Genomic DNA, 9,759 nt, shown 5'->3' on the forward strand with positions numbered 1-9,759 from the left:
ACCCTGACCTAACTAAAATATTAGTGAAAACAAAGATAACTAAGGCCAGAGTGTGACAATTCAAGTGTAATTTTGTCAAAATATGAATGTAATGAATAGTTCCAAACCAATGTATCCTATGAATCTTGAGGCACATCAAAGCACTGGCATAACATCAAAAATAAAAAATAAAAATGTATGCACTCACTAACTCTAAGTCGCTCTGGATAAGAGCGTCTGCTAAATGACTAAAATGTAAATGTAAAATAACATTAGACTTATTCAGTGTTTCCAAAAACAAATGTCTAAAACAGATTTTCTGAGAACTAAAACCCACAGTCTTTCTATTACCATAGTAACGTCACATTATTTCTCTGAGGATCTCACTAGTTCTGATGTTGGCAGTAGCCTTAAAGGAAAATTCCACCCCAAAACTATCTTTTGGTATTTGTTTCATTAGTCCGTTGTTGACATAGTCCCTAAATGTTTTGTTTGTCAGCAATCAATACAGAAATCCTCCCGTATGATGCATTTTGTATCATACGATGCTGCGTTTTCCATCATATGATGCATTTCTGTATTTTGAAAGTAACATATATTGAAAACTTGATTGCTGACAAGCAAAACATTTTGGGACTATGTCAACAACAGACTAATGAAACAAATACCAAAAGATAGTTTTGGGGTGGAGTTTTCCTTTAACTGTTCCCTATGCATCTCTGTATTGGAATCTATACGATCATAATCCACTTCCATGTTGTAGTTAACAACCAACCGTATATGATCCAAAGGGGTCGAAGTTGCAGCAAAAGCCCCATCCTCCATCTCCACGGCATCATAAGCAATATGAGGAAGGCCCTACAGAGGGTGGTGCAGACGGCCCAGCACATCACTGGGGGTGAGCTCCCAGCAATCCAGGCAGTACATGCCGAAAAGTTGCCAAAAACTCCAGCCACCCAAGACATGGAATGTTCTCCATCCTCCTGTCCGGCTGGCGGTACAGGTGCATGAAGGCTCATGCCAACAGACTCTCAACAGCTTCTATCCCCTGGCCATAAGACTGTTAAATGGCTAACAACTACTGCTCCCACTCACACCTACGCTGCCTCTAGAATGATTATTAATTAGGGGTCGAAGTTGCAGCAAACGCCCCATCCTCAACCTCCACGGCATCATAAGGGGAAGACAGTGAGGAATTGATGGGCTTGAGCTCTTCATATCACCAGGGAACTTGGGCCCTCAGAGAAAGGCCTGGTCCATTGCCTTGACAGGTCAACAGAGGCCTATAGAGCGAAGCCTGCTGAAAGACTGATGCTCCAGAGGGGCTGTCATTTCAACGTTGCTCCCGACGGGGCCCGGTAATTACATAACCCTTTATGCACCGCAAAGTAAAGTCGGAAAGACCATCCTTTCACATTCCTCGGTGATACAGAGGGAATTTCGGTAAAGGGGCCCAAAATTTTATAAGGTCATATGGGTATAGCATCAGAAAATTATATTCTGCGGATAGATGAGAGTGTGCTTAGAAGAAGGAAAGATACCCAACATAACAGTTATATACATATCTTACATTCAAATCCCTCTAAAATTGTCATGTTTTACTACAATAGAATAACAGTGTAATACTGTTACAGTATGTGGCCACAGAGTCTCATTGTCTCATTTACATGGAGGCTAGTGCCAGTTTTTACAGCAGCATATTAGGGCATGTGACCAGACTGGACAGCTCCTGGGTACTGCTATAATGAAATGCACATTCTATTTTCGGGGGAATAAGGGGGGAAAAGGCAAAGCCCAGTGAGGAAAGAAGTATCTTCAGTGCACACGTGTGTGATAATTTACTGGTGTTTACTGTAACATTCTTGCTCCATCAATTCTCCACAATTCCATACCACAAGTGCAATGCACACAGTCTATCAGTCAATCACCAATCAACTTTGTTAATTCAGAAATTAAAAGCTTTAATTTAAAGCAATATGACATCATTGTACACATTGAAATATCAGGGTATAACTGCTATACCCTACCTACTTGCACTATGTGCACTAAGATCTCTGTATATGAGGCTTTTATCTCAGCCATTCTGGACAGCATCATGTTTTTCTACAGTCTAGTATAATCATCCTCCATATGGCCCCCTTATTATATTAGCAGGCTACTGTGTCATAGAGGGCTCTGGTAACCTGCAGTGACCTTGTGAAATTACCCATCTCCACATGCAGCTATGATTAATGGAAAATCTCCATGGCACCCAGCGCACTGCCTGTATCCAAACACTTATAACAACAGTCACGTGTGTAGCTACATGATATTTGAGAAAACTGTGTGGTGCTTTCATTTCCCACACAGTTTATAATTTTGAGTCTTCCTCGTGTACAAGGATATGAACAGGTTGGATGATTGCAGTTTTACTTACTCAAAAGTGTTCCCAGGGCAGATTTGCTCTAGGGGCAGAAATATTTTCATTTGCTTTATGAAAGGTTGGGCGGAGCTAACTTTTTTCACAGAAGGGCAGTTAGCTAGCTTGAGTCTTGAAAGCTATAACCACTGAAATGTTAAGATAAATAGCTAGCTATACTAATGTTGATGCTCAAAGATGGGCAGTATTTCTCTTACATGTATTTGAAATATGTATTTCAATTACTTCTGCGTATTTTATCATTTATATTACACTGGGCTGAACTTCATTTTGGTATGTTCATTTTCACATACTAATTTACATTTTGGTCATTTAGTAATTAACTCTTATCCAGAGTGAATTACAGTCAGTGCATTCAACTAAAAAACAACTAAAAAACAACATATCATAGTCAAAGCAAGTAAAACGTTTCTGTAACCGTTACTGAGAATATTGTTGCTGTTCGGGCCGGCTACTTTCAAATGTATTTCTGTATTTGAAAATGCTAAATACATGTAAGTATTTAGTAGTTTATTTTGATACATTGATCTTTATAGTATTTTGTAATTGTATTTTGCTATTTTTTCCCATCACTGTTGATGCTCAGAAAGGGGTAATTTGTTTTGCTTAGGCCTTCAAACCTTTTCATGTTGTTTGTCTAGGAAAACAATGAATGAGTGTAGCTAACATATCTATAATGTGGTCTTCGGAGAGTGGTAGGACAATGCTAAAAAATACATGTGGAAACGTCTAGGAGCAACAATGGCTCAGCCACGAAGTGGTAGGCCACACAAGCTCACAGAACGGGACCGCCAAGTGCTGAAGCATGTAGTGAGTAAAAATTGTCTGTCCTCGGTTGCAACACTCACTACCGGTTCCAAACTGCCTCTGGAAGCAACGTCAGCACAAGAGCTGTTTGTCGAGAGCTGTTTGTCGGGAGCCATGGAAAATGGGTTTCCATGGCCGAGCAGCCGCACACAAGCCTAAGATCACCATGCGCAATGCCAAGCATCTGCTGGAGGGGTGTAAAGCTTGCTGCCATTGGACTCTGGAGCAGTGGAAACACATTCTTTGGAGTGATGAACACCTTTGAAATTAATTGGAACACTGACTGCGAGCCAGGCCTAACAGCCCAACATCAGTGCCAGACCTCACTAATGCTCTTGTGGCTGAATGGAAGCAAGTCCCCGCAGCAATGTTCTAACATCTAGTGGAAAGCCTTCCCAGAAGAGTGGAGGCTGTTAGAGCAGCGAAGGGGGGACCAACTCCATATTAATGCCCATGATTTTGGAATGAGATGTTCGATGAGCAGGTGTCCACATACTTTTGGTAATGTAGTGTAAGTAACCAACTAGTCTACACCAATGAAGCTAGCTAATGCTTCTGTTTGCATCAAGGCTAAAAGTGAAGGCATTTGCAGACATTTAATGAGCACATTCATTCTCTGTCACAGTGGCATAACTATTATTGCATGAAAGTGATTCATGATGCTAAAGTGGGTCAGTAGACAGTTATGCCAGTATTCATCTCAGTTCACTTCAAGTTAGTTCAGTTCAACTCGACAACTCAATTCAGATCAGTTCAAATCAGTTTATTGTAATTTAGTTTAATTAAATTTAGTCACTGAGTTACAGCTTTGGGCCATGGGGAGGGATAATGACAGGCAACTTGATTAGCACAAATGGCTAACTAATCAGTGGCACCAAGCCTAAGCACATAAAACCCTTATCTTGCACACAACAGTTTATACAAAGGATATTAAAAATCCTCATATTAGGATTTATAATGACACAATTAGGGATCAGATTCAGCTATCACTTACTATTGTTATCACTTTGTCATTAAACATATATTACACAATTAGCCTTGTGTAAAAACGAATTCTGGCATGTGAGGTTTTCACTGATCAGGCAGAGATCTAGCAAAATCAACTTGTGGTTGTGTTTGTTGAAGGTACTTTCCAGCTGTAAATTCATTTCTTTTTGTGTGTGCGTGTGTGTATGCGTGCGTGGTGAGTGAGTGAGTGAGTGAGTGAGCTTTAGAGCCACATAGGCTCCCCAGCAGATGGACAGAGCAGTAAAGAGGGGGTTAAGGATGTATGTCACTGGGTCCCTTGATCCCCTTCTGCTATAGTACCTAGATCCAGAGGATGATAGATAAAAGTCCCCCCTCCCCCACACCCAATACTCCCTGGTAGACACACAAATATAGACAATGGTTTATCTTCATTGGGACCTATACAGATGTATTTTCTGGATACATTAGTATGTGAACCCTCTGGAGGGATGTAGCCATACAGTCAGCTGAAGCCTATTGCTGGGAAGGGCCCTATGCTTGCTCTTCTTCTCTTACATTACATTCAGGAGGTAGTGAGATGTGAGCAATTTCAATCCTATCCTTGACCTTTTGAAGTAAAACATGGCAAAACTGGCTTGTGTAAGACTATTTCATTTGTGGTTCCAAGACATTATCCAATGAAAAGCTTTCTAGAGGGAAACAATGTGGATTATAGTTGCCAGGATTAACATGATGATGCTCCAATATGTTGATAAGAAGTTTTGTTTTTGACAGAGATTAGATGATAATTTATTTACCTCTATTTCAACAGGGAAGTCGTATGAATGAGATTATATTTTGAAGCACAGTGTGATCAATGCTCTGTCTCTCAGTAGATGGCTAGCTTTAGGAGAGAGAAGTTTTAAGATACTTTATGATTCTTTCTTCTTTCTCTGTGTATCCAACACTGGGTTGGAACTTCATAGCCCCAGCTATCTGTTTTTGAAGTTGTCTTCTCTTGGATCTCACAGTCATAGAGAAATCAAAGAGAAGTTCATGCAGTAAGGCACAGGCAGCAGGCATGTGTGCTACTTAACATTTTGTTAAGAGAAACCAACACACACACACAAACATAAATTGACAAAAAGACAAGTATGGATAAATATGTAAGCACGACCCCACGCCCCACCCCTCCACACACGTACTTAAATAGACAAATAGCACACATTGTGATGGGTGATTTGAACGAGTCAGGCGCAGGAGGGTAAATATCAGAATACAGAGTTACGCAGAATTGTGTCAAACAGTCCAGTGCGCAAAACAGGTGCACTGGAACCAAACAGGCACACAGGGAAATATACCCCGGCAATACAAAATACACGGCGCTCAACCGAGCTACACTCTCCTCACACTAAACAATCACCCACAAGGACAAGGGGGCAGAGGGAACACTTATACACATACTAATGAGGGGATATGAACCAGGTCTGTGTAATAGACAAGACAAAATAAATGGAATGATGAGATAAGGAGCGGCAGTGGCTAGAAGGCCGGTGACATCGAACGCCGAAGCCTGCCCGAACCAGGAGAGGAGGCAGCTTCTGAGGAAGTCGTGACACACATGCAGACGGACATACACCAGGGACAACTTACATATTCACTGTCTTTTAATTTCCACCATATTCATATGCAAAACATTAATTCAAAGGCATTCCAAAGGGATTCAATCTCCCCAAATCAGCATGCCTAAATCCTATTGAGCACAGTCTCCCTAATCTAACTCTTCAGATACAAAATACAGTGAGGGAAAAAAGTGTTTGATCCCCTGCTGATTTTGTACGTTTGCCCACTGACAAAGAAATGATCAGTCTATCATTTTAATGGTAGGTTTATTTGAACAGTGAGAGACAGAATAACAACAAAAAAATCCAGAAAAACGCAAGTCAAAAATGTTATAAATTGATTTGCATTTTAATGAGGGAAATAAGTATTTGACCCCCTCTCAATCAGAAAGATTTCTGGCTCCCAGGTGTATTATATACAGGCAACGAGCTGAGATTAGGAGCACACTCTTAAAGTTACCTGTATAAAAGACACCTGTCCACAGAAGCAATCAATCAATCAGATTCCAAACTCTCCACCATGGCCAAGACCAAATAGCTCTCCAAGGGTGTCAGGGACAAGATTGTAGACCTACACAAGGCTGGAATGGGCAACAAGACCATCGCCAAGCAGCTTGGTGAGAAGGTGACAACAGTTGGTGCGATTATTCGCAAATGGAAGAAACACAAAAGAACTGGCCTGGGGCTCCATGCAAGATCTCACCTCGTGGAGTTGCAATGATCATGAGAACGGTGAGGAATCAGCCCAGAACTACACGGGAGGATCTTGTCAATGATCTCAAGGCAGCTGGGACCATAGTCACCAACAAAACAATTGGTAACACACTACGCCGTGAAGGACTGAATTCCTGCAGCTCCCGCAAGGTCCCCCTGCTCAAGAAAGCACATATACAGGCCCGTCCAAAGTTTGCCAATGCACATCTGAATGATTCAGAGGAGAACTGGGTGAAAGTGTTGTGGTCAGATGAGACCAAAATGGAGCTCTTTGGCATCAACTCAACTCGCCGTGTTTGGAGGAGGAGGAATGCTGCCTATGACCCCAAGAACACCATCTCCACCGTCAAACATGGAGGTGGAAACATTATGCTTTGGGGGTGTTTTTCTGCTAAGGGGACAGGACAACTTCACCGCATCAAAGGGACGATGGACGGGGCCATGTACCGTCAAATCTTGGGTGAGAACCTCCTTCCCTCAGCCAGGGCATTGAAAATGGGTCGTGGATGGGTAATCCAGCATGACAATGACCCAAAACACACGGCCAAGGCAACAAAGGAGTACTCAAGAAGAAGCACATTAAGGTCCTGGAGTGGCCTAGCCAGTCTCCAGACCTTAATCACATAGAAAATCTGTGGAGGGAGCTGAAGGTTCGAGTTGCCAAACGTCAGCCTCGAAACCTTAATGACTTAGAGAAGATCTGCAAAGAGGAGTGGAACAAAATCCCTCCTGAGATGTGTGCCAACCTGGTGGCCAACTACAAGAAATGTCTGACCTCTGTGATTGCCAACAAGGGTTTTGCAGATTTTTTTACTAAGTCATGTTTTGCAGAGGGGTCAAATACTTATTTCCCTCATTAAAATGCAAATCAATTCATAACATTTTTGACATGCGTTTTTCTGGATTTTTTTGTTGTCATTTTGTCTCTCACTGTTCAAATAAACCTACCATTAAAATTATAGACTGATCATTTCTTTGTCAGTGGGCAAACGTACAAAATCAGCAGGGGATCAAATACTTTTTTTCCTTCACTGTAGATAAATCAGTAGAAATGTTTAGCATTCTCACACTTATGAAAAATAATAACCATTGGGACTTACACTGCTGAGTACAGTAGCTTTAAGGTGCAGTTCTGAGAGACTACATTATTTCAAACTATTGTATTCCCGAATGCTTTCCTTCCTCTAAATCAGGGGTTCTCAAACTTTTTCACTCAGGCTACCCTTCCAGCATTGGGGAACATCCTGCATGCGCACCACGTCTATTTCTATGGCCACAAGCACTGTTCATGACACAAACTGTTCACACCCCTCTTGTTGAGGGAGAGACAATTTTGCCATTTTAAAGCTAATTTTCTTGCAATTCTATACATTTTGCCATGTCTAATGTGTATTCAACCACCATCAACCACCCGAGCAACTGCCTGTTCACCCCGCTATCATCCAGAAGGCGAGGTCAGTACAGGTGCATCAAAGCTGGGACCGAGAGAATGAAAAACAGCTTCTATCTCAAGGCCATCAGACTGTTAAATAGCCATCACTAGCACATTAGAGGCTGCTGCTGCCTATTGCAATCCCTGGCCACTTTAAGAAATGGAACACTAGTCACTTTAATAATGTTTACATTTCTTGCACTACTCATCTCATATTTATATACTGTATTCTATTCTATAATATTCTACTGTATCTTAGTCCATGCCGCTCTGTCATTGCTTGTCCATATATGTATATATTCTTAAATTACATTCCTTACTAGATTTGGGTGTATTGGGTATATGTTGTGAAATTGTTAGATATTACTTGTTAGATATTACTGCACTGTCGGAGATAGAAGCACAAGCATTTCGCTACACCCATAATAACATCTGCTAAACACGTGTATGTGACAAATAACATTTGATTTGATTCATGTGATATTTGAGTGACTCAAACATTACAACAAAATCTATGGGCTAAAAAAACCTAGCTATAAAATGTTAGCTGACATGGGCTAGTTGATCTGGACATTTCAGAAAAGTTATAAATAGCTCTCTAAGGTATGCAATGACTGACATGACAAGAGAAAAACTGATGATGTACTACCCAATTTTGAAATTGCACCTTGTGCATTCTACTATTACAACATTCAAGAGTAAGTTGAAAGCCGGACTGTCACGTCAGTGTGTGTTGATGTGTCATGATTAAGGCCCTGTGTTATGCTGCACAGTAAACCATTTTCACAGTGTCATTAAGCTGAACTCTGGCTACCCAGTACTATAATACCAACTGTGGAAGCAAGAACTTCACAGATTATCAAAGTTTTAAAGGATAGAAAAACAAAACAAAACTTATATTTAAAGACAGTCTGGAATATTTCCTGCTGTTCAATGGTCCTTTCAATTAATGATGAGTGTCATTTGCTATGATGTAACCAGTTCAAATGACCTTATTGGTCTCAAAATTGATGTATTTTATTTAATCAATACAGTGAGGGAAAAAAGTATTTGATCCCCTGCTGATTTTGTACGTTTGCCCACTGACAAAGACATGATCAGTCTATAATTTTAATGGTAGGTTTATTTGAACAGTGATTGACAGAATAACAACAAAAACATCCAGAAAAACGCATGTCAAAAATGTTATGAATTGATTTGCATTTTAATGAGGGAAATAAGTATTTGACCCCTCTGCAAAACATGACTTAGTATATGGTGGCAAAACCCTTGTTGGCAATCACAGAAGTCAGACGTTTCTTGTAGTTGGCCACCAGGTTTGCACACATCTCAGGAGGGGTTTTGTCCCACTCCTCTTTGCAGATCTTCTCCAAGTCATTAAGGTTTCGAGCCTGACGTTTGGCAACTCGAACCTTCAGCTCCCTCCACAGATTTTCTATGGGATTAAGGTCTGGAGACTGGCTAGGCCACTCCAGGACCTTAATGTGCTTCTTCTTGAGCCACTCCTTTGTTGCCTTGGCCGTGTGTTTTGGGTCATTGTCATGCTGTAATACCCATCCACGACCCATTTTCAATGCCCTGGCTGAGGGAAGAAGGTTCTCACCCAAGATTTGACAGTACATGGCCCCGTTCCAGCTGCCTTGAGATCATTGACAAGACCCTCCCGTGTAGTTCTGGGCTGATTCCTCACCGTTCTCATGATCATTGCAACTCCACGAGGTGAGATCTTGCATGGAGCCCCAGGCCGAGGGAGATTGACAGTTCTTTTGTGTTTCTTCCATTTGCGAATAATCGCACCAACTGTTGTCACCTTCTCACCAATATGCTTGGCAATGGTC

This window comes from Coregonus clupeaformis, unplaced genomic scaffold (genome assembly GCF_020615455.1).
Source record: "Coregonus clupeaformis isolate EN_2021a unplaced genomic scaffold, ASM2061545v1 scaf0073, whole genome shotgun sequence".
Lineage (NCBI taxonomy): Eukaryota > Metazoa > Chordata > Actinopteri > Salmoniformes > Salmonidae > Coregonus > Coregonus clupeaformis.